The sequence below is a fragment of the Brienomyrus brachyistius genome, unplaced genomic scaffold, assembly GCF_023856365.1.
Source record: "Brienomyrus brachyistius isolate T26 unplaced genomic scaffold, BBRACH_0.4 scaffold82, whole genome shotgun sequence".
Lineage (NCBI taxonomy): Eukaryota > Metazoa > Chordata > Actinopteri > Osteoglossiformes > Mormyridae > Brienomyrus > Brienomyrus brachyistius.
Window position 1 is genome coordinate 19740 of NW_026042357.1, and position 12093 is coordinate 31832.

A 12093-nucleotide genomic window follows, 5' to 3' on the forward strand; every position below is an offset into this window, starting at 1 on the left:
CTAAAAATGCCAAAAGTCTCATATTCAGTTTTGTTACATAAGGTTAAGGTTAGGGTTGGGTAGGGGTTACGGTCGTCATGTTGGGATTAGAGTTTTCCTCATAGAAATTAATGCAGAGACCCCACAAACCTGTGTGTCTGTTTGTGTGTGTGTGTGTGTGTGTGTGTGTGTGTGTGTGTGCGTGTGTGTGTGTGTGTGTGTGTGGTAGGAAGTACAGGTTTGTGCGACTCCGTTTGCATGCTTATATGTGGAAAGGTCCTCCAGCTAAATTCAGAAATTTGGTACTATCCTTCTACTGGCCATGCAACATTTTATCCGTGTGACTGCATCGCATGTTCAAACGTTAAGTGTGTCGGCTTTTGTGTCCCAGCGGATCCCGTGTCCTGTCCGTGTGTTTCTATGGTAACGGACCCTTATTTTGGTAAGCGCTTTGACCTGGCTGGAATCGCACCGCTGGCTTGCTCTCATTTCCTGGGACGGGTGGGAGGGCTCCTTCTTCGCTGATAACGCACGTATTTATACAGCTGGCCGCCGAATGTTTGCATCTTGTTTTGGTGACACCCGGCCCCTTTATTTTCCGTTGTGGGGCTCTTCGGGGTATCTGGTGGTGAAACAGCTTCTCCCCGTGTCTGTTGGTGAAGGTAGATTAAGATTCTTAGAGCACAAAAAAGCTGGACGTTGCTGGGAAAGGGAATCCCTTCACAGGGCACAAGTATTGAGGATTGCATTGTGCGATACACTCTGTTCATTACTTCAGCTCCATCTCTGTACTGCTTGCGATGGAGAAGGAACAGCAGATTAGGTCTGGCTGACATCCACGCAAAGATTTCACCAATGACCCTGCAGATGTTCGCTTCGGGCCTGTGCAGGTCTCTGAGCAGACACTGCACCATCTCCGCAATCTTGTAATCAGTAATGTGCATAACAACCATTGCTGATAACTCTCAGTTAGCGACAACCTTTAAAGCTATTTAATTAAGATTCATTTTGTTTTTCCTTTGACTTTTGTTTTGCCTGCCTCTGATGCTCCCTGTGTTCTCTCAGAATTTTGGATCTTCACTCTAATCAGCCAAGTATTCCTCTTCCTTGTGTCTACTTCTTGTGCTAATAGTCAGTGCCTCCTCACGCTGGTTTTCGGTCTCGCTCATGTGACCTTTGCCGGCGGCGGAGCGCAGGGGCCCCTGTCCCGCGCCTGCCTCGTTGGGGCCCCGGCCTCGCCATCCTCACTCACTCTCTCTCATCTCTCGCCCACAGCACCGCTCTCGCTCGCAGGACTCTCCAGAGATTAATAATCGGCGTTGCATGTTGGATGATTGCTCATCTCATTTACCGGCCGTGACACGGGTGCTAACCCTAACTCACCGCCAAGCGCTGCTTCGACTAAACCACCGCCTTGCCTAATTAGGGACTCCCCTGCCCAGTCGTACAATAACCCCCTAAACCGGAAACTTACTCAGTGCGATCAACATGATTTATTGAGCTCTGCTCGGAAAGGGACTCGTCTCGGGAGGTGTGAGTTCACGGCCTCGCAGTAGTCGTACCAGAAGGGGCGGTTTGATGGCATTGCCGCGAGACCGTGCGGCTCAGCTTGCCGAAATCCTGACACGGAGCCGTCCTGTGGGCTTGACACGGCATCGGCTCGGCGCTTAGGATGAAGGAGCCTGACCCACTCCCCCACGGAGAGCGGGACAGGCAGGAAGCCGTCATCCAGCCAGGAGGAGATTCAGTTTGATCTGCAGAAGAGCAGTACTACTTTTAAAAAACAGACTCTTGCACCTCGGACCCCCCGCCTCGGTCCTGCCGCTGACCGCCGCCTCTGCTTCTTCCTCCTCCGCCTCTGCAGAGTATTTGCATTTTAGCAGATGCTAGAATGCATGAGTGTCACGTTCGGTTTCTCTCAGTGGAAAAAGTATAAACTAGTCGCCCACGCACGTCTGAGTTCCCTGCTTGAAGCTCCGTGCCGGGGGCTTGTGCAGCTGAGCGACACTTTTCGCACAGTGTGGCAGCCAGCGAAAAGGGGAATCCGTTCAGGACGTGCCCCCCCGCCCCTCCCCAACCCCCAAAAGGTCCCCCAGGCGGAGGTATATCCTTCCACTGCGACCCCCACTTGCAGTCTGCGTGCGTGTGCATGTCTCTGTGTGTGCATGGATGGAGGAAAGGAATTCTACCAGGTGATGCTCTGTCTTTTGGTTCCATATTTAAGCGTTATAACAATGCACGTTTCACATGGGAGACATTTCATTTTATCAACTACTGGCATTTACGTGGGGTTTCGGCACAGATGTTGAGGGTCCATTTTTAATGGAAAATCCTGAGCACTGTCACTAATTCGATGCATCTTTGTACAAACAGCAGCCGTGCAGAAATTACTCTCTTACTTTTTTTTTCATCGTCTTTTTCAAGGGGAAACCCTGCATGCGCCGCTCGTCAAGCCCCTTATATGGCAATGTAAACATCTCGGTGACTGTTCTGAAATACACAAAGGCATACAGTCAAAAAAAAAAAAAGCTGAATGAATACAGGAAGCCCTACGCTGGCAGGAAGCGAGAATCGTTCCCTTGGTAACTAACTGAAAGCATGGGCTGTGAGCGAGTCTTGCCAGTCTCGCTTTCTTGACGTCATTTCGAGCAGCGGGAGGGCAGCTGTTGAAGAAATAAACAAGAGGGGAAATGGCTTTCACATTCTCAGAGATAAATAGAAAACACAGCTCGGGGTTCACGGCAGCAAAGCTGGCTGTCCTTTGCCTGGTTTTATCAGTAGGAAATTGGGATGTACTCATTTAATTAAGACTGACCAGAAATTAAGAGTACTGACCAGAAATTGTTGTAATGAGACTTTATCCTTGTGTCACCGAGTCCTTCACATGTGTGTGGCAGGAGAGGAAGTCAGAAACACTTTCTATGAATGCCATGTCCATAAGAATCTATGAACACATCCATAATGCATTATAATGCATTCATATGCATTCATGACTATAAATGTTTATAAAAATGCATAACACATTATAGGCATGACTATTATGCATTATGATTGCCTTATGAAGCTTTCATCTATATTGCACTATAGGTACCTTTATAATGCAGTACAAAGCATCCTTAGTTCTTATCTCGACCATTATAATGCAGTATGAAGGTATCTATAATGCATTATAGATCACAGCTTCAAGTAAAGTGTTACCCAGTGTCATCCCACGTTATTAAAGAAACAAACTGTTCTACAAGCTGAAATTTGCGAACTAGAACAGACCCAAGAGGAGATTTTAGGAGCTTTATTTGCTGATACAGATTTTGCAGGCGTTTCCCTTACAAAAGCAGAAAAAAAGTTTAAGTATGGTGTCACAAGGGACAATCTCAAAAGTGATGTCAGCCTGGGAAAACAGAGGGAGCGATGTTCTTCTGAAAGGCTAACGGTGGGTGGAAGCTGACGCTCAAAGAGTGTGAGGCAAGAGCTCTTGCACCAACTGGGTTGAGAAGCATCCTCTTCGTGGGACAAGCTGAGTTGGGGGAGCTCTGCGATGGTGAGGGTTTCAGTCAGCGGGGCACATGTTCTTGAAGTACAGTCTTGGCTAAAAGTAAGGGGCCGTCCATCAAATGTTCCTGTTACTCGCAGTCCACGCGTGTTTTTTTTGTACCCGCTACGTTATGAATTTCCAAGAATGCCTGATATGTCTTTACTGTAAGGCGTCACACCTGAAGAACTCATCACGTGTTGTGTGGCGTCGCTGGTCATTTAATAGGCCACAGCCTTGAATTCTTCTATGAAATCCACAGGAACCTGAACACTGTGAAAGCCTGTTAATATACATAAAAATTCAGCCTGAGACCCTTGCTGACTCGGATATATAACAAAACACCATAGAAAGATATTATATTCCGGTCTTTGTAGTGCATTAATGACATAATCCGAACTCCCCGACTGCTTTTCCAGTCAGGACCTGACTTGTTTCATGTTTACTCAGTTTCACTGAGAACTTCTGTAAGGGCTGAAATATTCTGTAAGGGCTGACATATAACGCCAAACAAAGATTTTCCTTTGCTTGAGATGTAGGATCACTTGATATTATATATTTCAATTGCACATCATTTTTTAAAAGTCATTGCTTTGTGCAGTTTGAAGTGGGGAACTGCTGAAATCCACCAGGAAGTATCTCATTACTTCGTGTTTTCAGGAGAAAGTGTGAGACCCGGGTGTGGCTCGGACCTCAGACGTCTCCTCAATATCTCCGCTCCGGTCCCAACCTCCCGGTCCTGCCTCTAATTAAGACCTCGCATTCGAGGTGCTTACGCACCAATGCCTGGGTGATTATTGTTTAGCTGTCATTAATTAGGACCCTGTAACCTCCGTCAGGCCTACTATTGGGCCACGTCATAGCCTGGAGTATGCGGTTGAGTCATTATTTTATCCTCACAGACTAAATCCTTCTTTATTTTGATACTTTGAGAGTCAGAGTTGTGGTTAATGGGAGGGGGGGGGTAGTAGTGATGTGTGGGTTGAAGGGGTGGGGGTTTAAGACTGAGCCACACACGCTGAGCCCTCTCTCAAAGCGCTATCTAATTCTGCCGGGAAGGAAACTCCATTTCAGCTTGGGTTACACTCCTCCTCCTAACCCCCCCACCCCCGCCATACCACCTGCAGCTACGTCTGCTGATCTGTCTCTATGATCATCTGTCCTGACTTCTTCCTCCCCCCACATCCCCCCCCCCCCCCCCCCCCCGATCCCTGTCTATCTCCCTTTAAGCACGCAGATGAAAGATGGGGGCAGGTGCTGTTACAGCAAGGCCCCCGTTCTCATCAGAACTCGCAACCTTTCATTAGTGGGGAGGAAACGCCCCCCCCCCCCCACCCCATCTGAGCAGATGGATGACATCCATGGAAATCATGCAGTCTTCACCATTGTGTCCAGTATATTAAAGACGCCTCGCTGAAGTGTTGCCTGGTAAGTCCTGCGTACTTAAACGACCTTCTTGTGTCATGCACATTCTTTTCAGTGTCCCTATGACACAGAGAAGCTTGTCTGTTATCTCCAGTCCTTCAGATTAGGCCTTCAAATAAGACCACAAGCCATCAGAGGTGGTCCTCTGCTTTCCTAGATTCGGATCGGTCTAACTTGGGCTTCTGGAAATGTTTCCATGGTTTTTATGACTGTTGGTTTTGAGGAAAGCAGCCTATCGATCTCTCCTTTCTTCTCCTTACTGCGATCTGCGTCACTCTACCACAGTTTCTCAAGCCTCTCTTAAGAAACTCAACTGATGCCATCAACTAGACTGCACAACACTTCACCCCCCCCCCCCACCCGCCCACCCCGTTCCCCACCCCTACAATGAAACAGTAAGATAAATTTATCTCGGCATGATATCTTTCAGAAGCCTTTATCTGTGAAGGGATCAGTGTGGCTGCTTGGTGTGCTGCCTGCAGAACAATATGGTCACCATTGGATACGAGCCGTAATCAATGGAGATTGTATGACGGAGCAGGTGGGGCTCTGGGGGTGGTCCACTGGACGGGGAGGGTCTCTGTGACTGATGAGGTGCCAAGCACATCAGACCGGGACTCCGGGGGACAGGCATCTGTTGGTGGGGTCTTTGTAATATCGATCCTGGCTGTCAATAAGACAGACCCCAATAAATGCACCCACAAGCCTTATGACACACGCAGCCTCCATGGTGTCCTGCCCCCCTGCTGTTTTCGCCCAGTGAGACACTCATCTGATGTGTCCCAGAAGCAGAGATGCAAATTTTTATAAGCATGTAATAGATACAATTAAGATCCAATCAACATTTGGAGCTTAATACTGAACAATGTGCCGAAAACAGCTGGAAGATCTTTTATTAAAATCATGTGTACTTTCAGTATAATTAAAACAGAACCATCATTTTCCTTATTTCTGGTGAATAAGCCAATGCACTTTATCCTTCAGGACATAGTTTCTGGAATTGTTGCGCTGCGAGCTGGCGGACAGTGTTTAGAAATGAACTTCAGCATTCCTAAGATTCCTCAGCCTTCAGTTGTAGCTCTTCTTCAGATGGAGGAGCACCACCGGGCACATAAGATCTGAATCGAAATTAGAGGATTTGAAGAAAGTATTGCGAAAAATTCTACATTAGTAGCAGAGTAGTAAAGTACACAGGAGCCATTGGCAGGATGTAATAAATGAACGTCCTGAATTCCTGATGAGTAAAATCCTGGCAGTTATGACCTATATTTATCACTGGTATTTACTGTGCATCCGTCCACGCTGGGCAGCCAAGTGCAGACGGCCTCTGGTCGATCCAGGTCGAATTCAATTTGTAAGATACTATGTATTGATCTACGCACATTGGCCTTTCTCACAGGACAGGTGATCCTTGACCTGCTTTCGTTATTCTCTTGAACATCAAACCAGTCCTTCAATTTGAACCTCAGTGAGGTCAGCTCAGAAGTGTCCTGTAGCATCACAGTTAAGGTCTTTTTGATTGCACTGTAAGGAGTTTTTGGGAAAGTACGACTCTCTATTAAGGCAATTAGTTACTATTTATATTTAAACATATTAAACATGTATAAACCTAATATCAGCATTATTGAGTGCATTTGACATTTGGGCAAGAATAGAAAATAATCACAGTTCTTCCTTCTTATGCGAAACGAAAAGGAGAGAATGTGTAACAAAAATGAATGTGGTGCTGCATATATTTAGTGTCAACCTAGCAAATAGTCTTTACCTGAGGAAAACAGAGAGTTGTGCGTTTTATCTCCCATCTTTCCGTTGTAAAGTCGAACTGCAAACAACTATGTGAAGACAGGTCTTGGCAGTTAAAGATGTAAGCTGTATTCCACATGGAGGCTTGACAGGAAGTGATGCAATGTTTGCATGTCAGCACGGGGAAAGGGGATGGTAGCACTGTTTGCGGTGGCCTTCCATGTCTTTCCTCACCATTTCCTCTTTGGATTTGTGATGAAGGGGCATCGCCTCCTGTCAGCAGACAATACTCAACAGACATTCCTGCAACTTCCAGTTTTATCTACATCCCACCATATTTCCTAATCTGTCCTGAAGATTCCTGCAGCTTCGGTGTAGAAGGGGACAGATTTATTGGAATTCCATATGGCCCTTTTCCACTGCCACCAGGAACCGGGCCGTACCCGAGTGGTCCTGAGAACTTGGCAGTTTTCCATTGCAAATTATCTGAGCTGTACCTGATCCGTACCCACACTGACATGGCCCTGCTTACTAGAAGGGCTGCAAGTGTGACCAAACTGAGCTGGTTGCATCGCCGCCATCTGATTGGTTGAAATGCATGGTGAAATACTGGTGATAAGTGTAGATAAGCGTGGTAAAAAGGCCATATGTTATATATGTATATAAAAAGAATAGCTAATTTATTGGTAGCATCACACATGGCGATGTACTGGTGCATTCCCAATAGCTCATAACTTGAAAATTTCCAATCTCCTACTCAAAAATGACTGTAGAACAGCTGAATGGGATGGATTTGTAATGCCAAATGTACAGAAGCAAATGCTAATTCCGCTAGTGATGCTAACATAACAACGTGATTCTCACAGATGTGCTAGCGGAAATGACCACAAGGCACAACTGACAATGTACACCGTGTGAACAGCAAATAAGCGTCTCTTCGGTTTTACGTCACTGTCGCTCTCATAACTCAGCACTGCCTTTACAGAGCCGACCCTCCTGCAGTGGGAAACTGAAGTGAAGGGCTCGGATACAACCTTGTTCCCGTATGCCGGCGGAAAATCGCCAACAGTGTTGTAATAGTAAATAGGTCTTCTTAAATAAACAGTAGCTCAACTATACTGTTGGTGCTGTTTCTGAAATCATGTGTAAGTAGATCTTTAGATATACCAATAGTTAAAGATAGGCACGTACTTTTGGGTCTGTGCTGTAGTAAACATAGCAATACACCTGTGTTGTGTTAATGCTGACTCAGCTTATATATATGAATGCGCAAACCAAGCTTAGAACTGAAAGGAAAATGTTAGTAACAGGGGATTGGGGGGGAGGGGGTTGATTCATTGTGGGTTTTTTTAAACAGTTTTAAACTGAGAAAAGTCTGATTGAGCTGAGCCCATGACTGCTGCTGTATGCTATCTGCAGAGTTTTCAGCTGCTTTGGGGTTTGGGGGATGGTCCTTTGAAGAAGCGATAAGACAAAATTGGATAGTTCTTCACAGAAACCTTCAGCTTCTTTTTCTTTTTTACTAGGAAAAATAGATAAGGAAGTGAACGGCAGCACTTAAAACAATTCCTGGCCCACAAAGAGGCTGCATTGTAGTTATTATTAATGAACAAATTAAAATTATAATACTGCACTGCACAGCTAAAAGGCAGAGCAGCAGTGTAAAGAAAATCTATTTGCTCACGTCTTTCTCAGACCAGGGAGCGTGATGAAAGAATCACAGTGACGTCTTGGGATTTTCCTTTCTGTGACCCTGAATGAAACCCCCACCAACATCATTGCCCTCTATCGAGAGCCAGCTATCAACGGACCGAAACTCAACTTCTCGATTCATTCCTGCTCTTCAGAAAGAGGATGCTGCTCTCCTACGCAATGCACCCAACGACTCACGCTATGGTCAGACGCTACCTATCGATCACCTGTGATTGATCCGGGTCTGTGTCCATCTGCCTGCTCTCTCCGTCTGCAGCCTTGAGTTAAGTGACAGGAAAGTCTTTCGGGGGGTGGGGGGGGGTACGACCAGCTGGCTCTGATAGCTAATCTGCTCCCGCTTACTGGTAAAACACGAATTCGGCAACCTGATAGCCCGATTAATAAATAAGTCATGCTCATTCACATAATGGGCCTCCTGTTGTGAAGGGTCTTACGACAGCACCGCTGTTGCCGGGACCCCCAGAAGTGATACATATGCTAAGGTACTTTGAGTATAGGGTGTCTGGCCGTAACGCTGGGCATGCATGTGGAAAGCAGGCTTGGTTTGTCATTGCCGACAGCCTTCACGTCTTCAGCCACCTGGGTGTACGGTGGAACAGGAGTTAGGTGCAGACAGAGTAATTGCTCAACTCCATCTGACGAACTCACAGAGTTCCAAAGACCACGCCCTTCGTTTCTTCGTCTGGGAACACCTGCATAAATGCGGGGTGGGGGAAGGAGGGTGGAGGGTTGGGGAATGGAGGTCATGTGAGAGGCTTCATTGTTGCAGGTCTGGGAGGCTGTCATGCCTGATCTATTGCGAGGCAGATGCGGTAGGGGCCTGACTGAGGTGTGCTGGCAGGCAGGGAGGCAAGCATCCGAGAAATGCGATATTTATCGATAGGAAACACAGGGCCAGTGTGTTTCCAGCACAGCCGGAGGGGCCCCAGGCAGAGGAGGGGCCTCCAAACAGGTGTGCAGGGAGGAGCACGGCCCGTGCCGAACACAGCATTAGGAATGAATACAACTCGATGACAGTCAACGTCAGTAGGTGCTACCCTTAGATGGAGTGAGCATGCGGGCAAGCTAACAACTGGTCGTCTGATCATCGTCTCTGAGGGCTGAGCCCCATGCAAGACTCAAATGCGATTAACTCCTTCCTTACACCAGTACTTGTACTGTCTGTGATATTAGACAGACTGGGCTAAGGGTAAGTTGATGAAACTGACCGTTTCGGCAACTCCCTACTCCTCACCGCTGAGGCTACATTTCCTCAAGTCTCCCACGCCCAAACCCAGAACTGTGGTCCATCCGGTCTTGTCTCATGTAGACCCAGCGCCATTGGAGCGGGCCTTGTCTGCAGACGTCTGTCTCGCCGCATCAGATTGACAGTTGCGATGAGTCAAGCGCCATCGTGGTCGCCCGACGGGAGCTGTACAGAGTGCAGTGCGTTTTGGCCGCAGCTGTTAGCTTGTGGTCCTCGATGACTTCTGGTAACACGGACAATTTTAGCGAGCTGTGGGAGTCACGGATGATTTCACAAGAAAAGGAAGTGGCAGCTCTGTGGTCCCAGTTTAACTTTATGTGTCAGAAAATGGTCACGAGACGCCGTTATATCAAATGTCCCAGCTACTGATGGACAGTCATAACGGAATGGCCTACGGCAACAGCCATAACACCCTCATTAGCCTGAGTAGCTTGAGTAAAGACACGCAAGACGAAAGTAAGTCTATGTATGAAGAATAAAAGATTTTGTGTGGGATGACACCAAGTGAGAGGTTAAAGCATCCAAGAGTTAAATGTGCTGGTGCATTCAATCTGGTCATCTCAACACACCATTTACTGTCTACTTGGTTGCCTTGACGATAGAGGGAATTGCCTAACAGGTCCATGGAAAAATTGCTAGCGTCTAACATATCTCTTAATTAAGGAAAGAAAAGGAAAAATTCTATTTTAAGATCCGTGAAACTATCAAAATTCAAATTGCAAATGCGACCTGTAAATACAGCCACATCAATGTGTGACAGAAGTACTCCTTTGATACATGACAGAATCAGGGACGGATTACGGACCGGGCCAGCGGGGCCGCTGCCCAGGGGCCCTTGGGGTGCAGGGGGCCCGTGGGGCCCCTAGCCCAAAACAATTTGCAATGCTTATCAACAATGTATTTTCGTTTGTCTATTTTAGAGGGCCTACATTCTTTGATCCTCTGCCTACAAGGGTCCCTGACCCTATAGGGAGGGCATTTGGCTGCCAAGGGCCCTTGAATTGTGGTGGTTGTGGTGGTGGTGCTGGTGGTGGTGGTGGTGGCGGGGGGGGGGGGGGCCCTCGCGAACGTTTTGCCCAGGGGCCCACACAACCCATAATCCGTCCCTGGACAGAATACATGGCAGATTTTTGAGCTCTGGCTAGCTGTTCGTTGACTATGCTTCTCACAGGCGTCCCGCTCTACTCAGGACAAATATAAACGTAATTCCAGGGATTTTTGTTCATGAAAACTGACACTGACTTGCTTTAGAATTCAATGGTCTCCCCAGACCATGCTGTACTCCACAATTCCCCAAATTACCCCTTTTTGTTCATTAGAGCAGCGAGTTACAATCTCCAGCAATACACCCTACTCAGAAAAAAGACTGTCATGACAGATCACTGTATTTTTTGTTTTTTCTTGCCGACCCACTACAAAAACATTTGAAATCATAATAATTCTTGGAACAGTAGAAGGGTAAAGAGGAACAGGATGACCACCAAGAAGATGGAAGGACTCACTCGCCACCACAATGAACTGAAAAGTCTAAGAAGAGAACAGTCCGTAGGAATTCCATCGTCATAGTTACCAGGAGTTGGCAATCTATATAATAATAATAACGGTTAAGGAAGTAAACCTGTAAGAAGAATTCTTCTGGCTCAAGTTAAGGTAAGCAGCCTGGATCGTTACGGGAAAACGCCCGGCTGTTTCTCAACAAACGGAGGCAGGCGTCACCATGGGGATCCATAAAAGCTTCTGCCTGAAAAGTGCAAAACGACAAACATTCAGCCAGCCAACGTCCGCTTTACGCCACTTCAATTTTTACGAAAGCTTTGCTGTGACAGAGATACTTAACAGTGCAAGAAAAAAAAAACAAACATTAAAACATTACAAAAACAATGAATATTGTTTCCATCTGCATCACGGTTGTGGGTGATTTGCGGCTGCCTGTGCATTTGTCCTTGGTCACGTTCTTTATTAGCTTGAGACTTTTATTTCTTAAAGAACAAGGGGCAAGGTTGGGTTTTTTTTTTTTTTTTTTGTCTGACACTGATGAATGGCTTTTAGGAGAAATGGAGAAGCCCAATTAAGATTCCATCAGGATAGAGGTAATGGTAAATTATTTACATTTACAAGCGGTTCAGCCCATCTAAACATTCAACCGCAAATGGAAAAAAAGTGTCTTTCTGTTGCGGGAGCCGGCTTCTGTAAACCGAGAGGGTTTTTAATTAATGAGGCAGGCTGGTGAGAGGTGGCAGAGAGAGAGAGAGAGAGAGAGTGCTGCACACCGGCCCTGTCTGAGGGCAGCCGATTGGAGGAGAGGCACGATGTAACGGCGCACAATAGTCTGCTGGGATGCAGAACACGCACACACACAACCGTGTGGCTAATAAGGTACAAATTGTGTGACTCATGGTCACGGCTCCACTGTTCATCCAGGCTGTTTATGAAGGATAACACTTTCACTGTGACATAT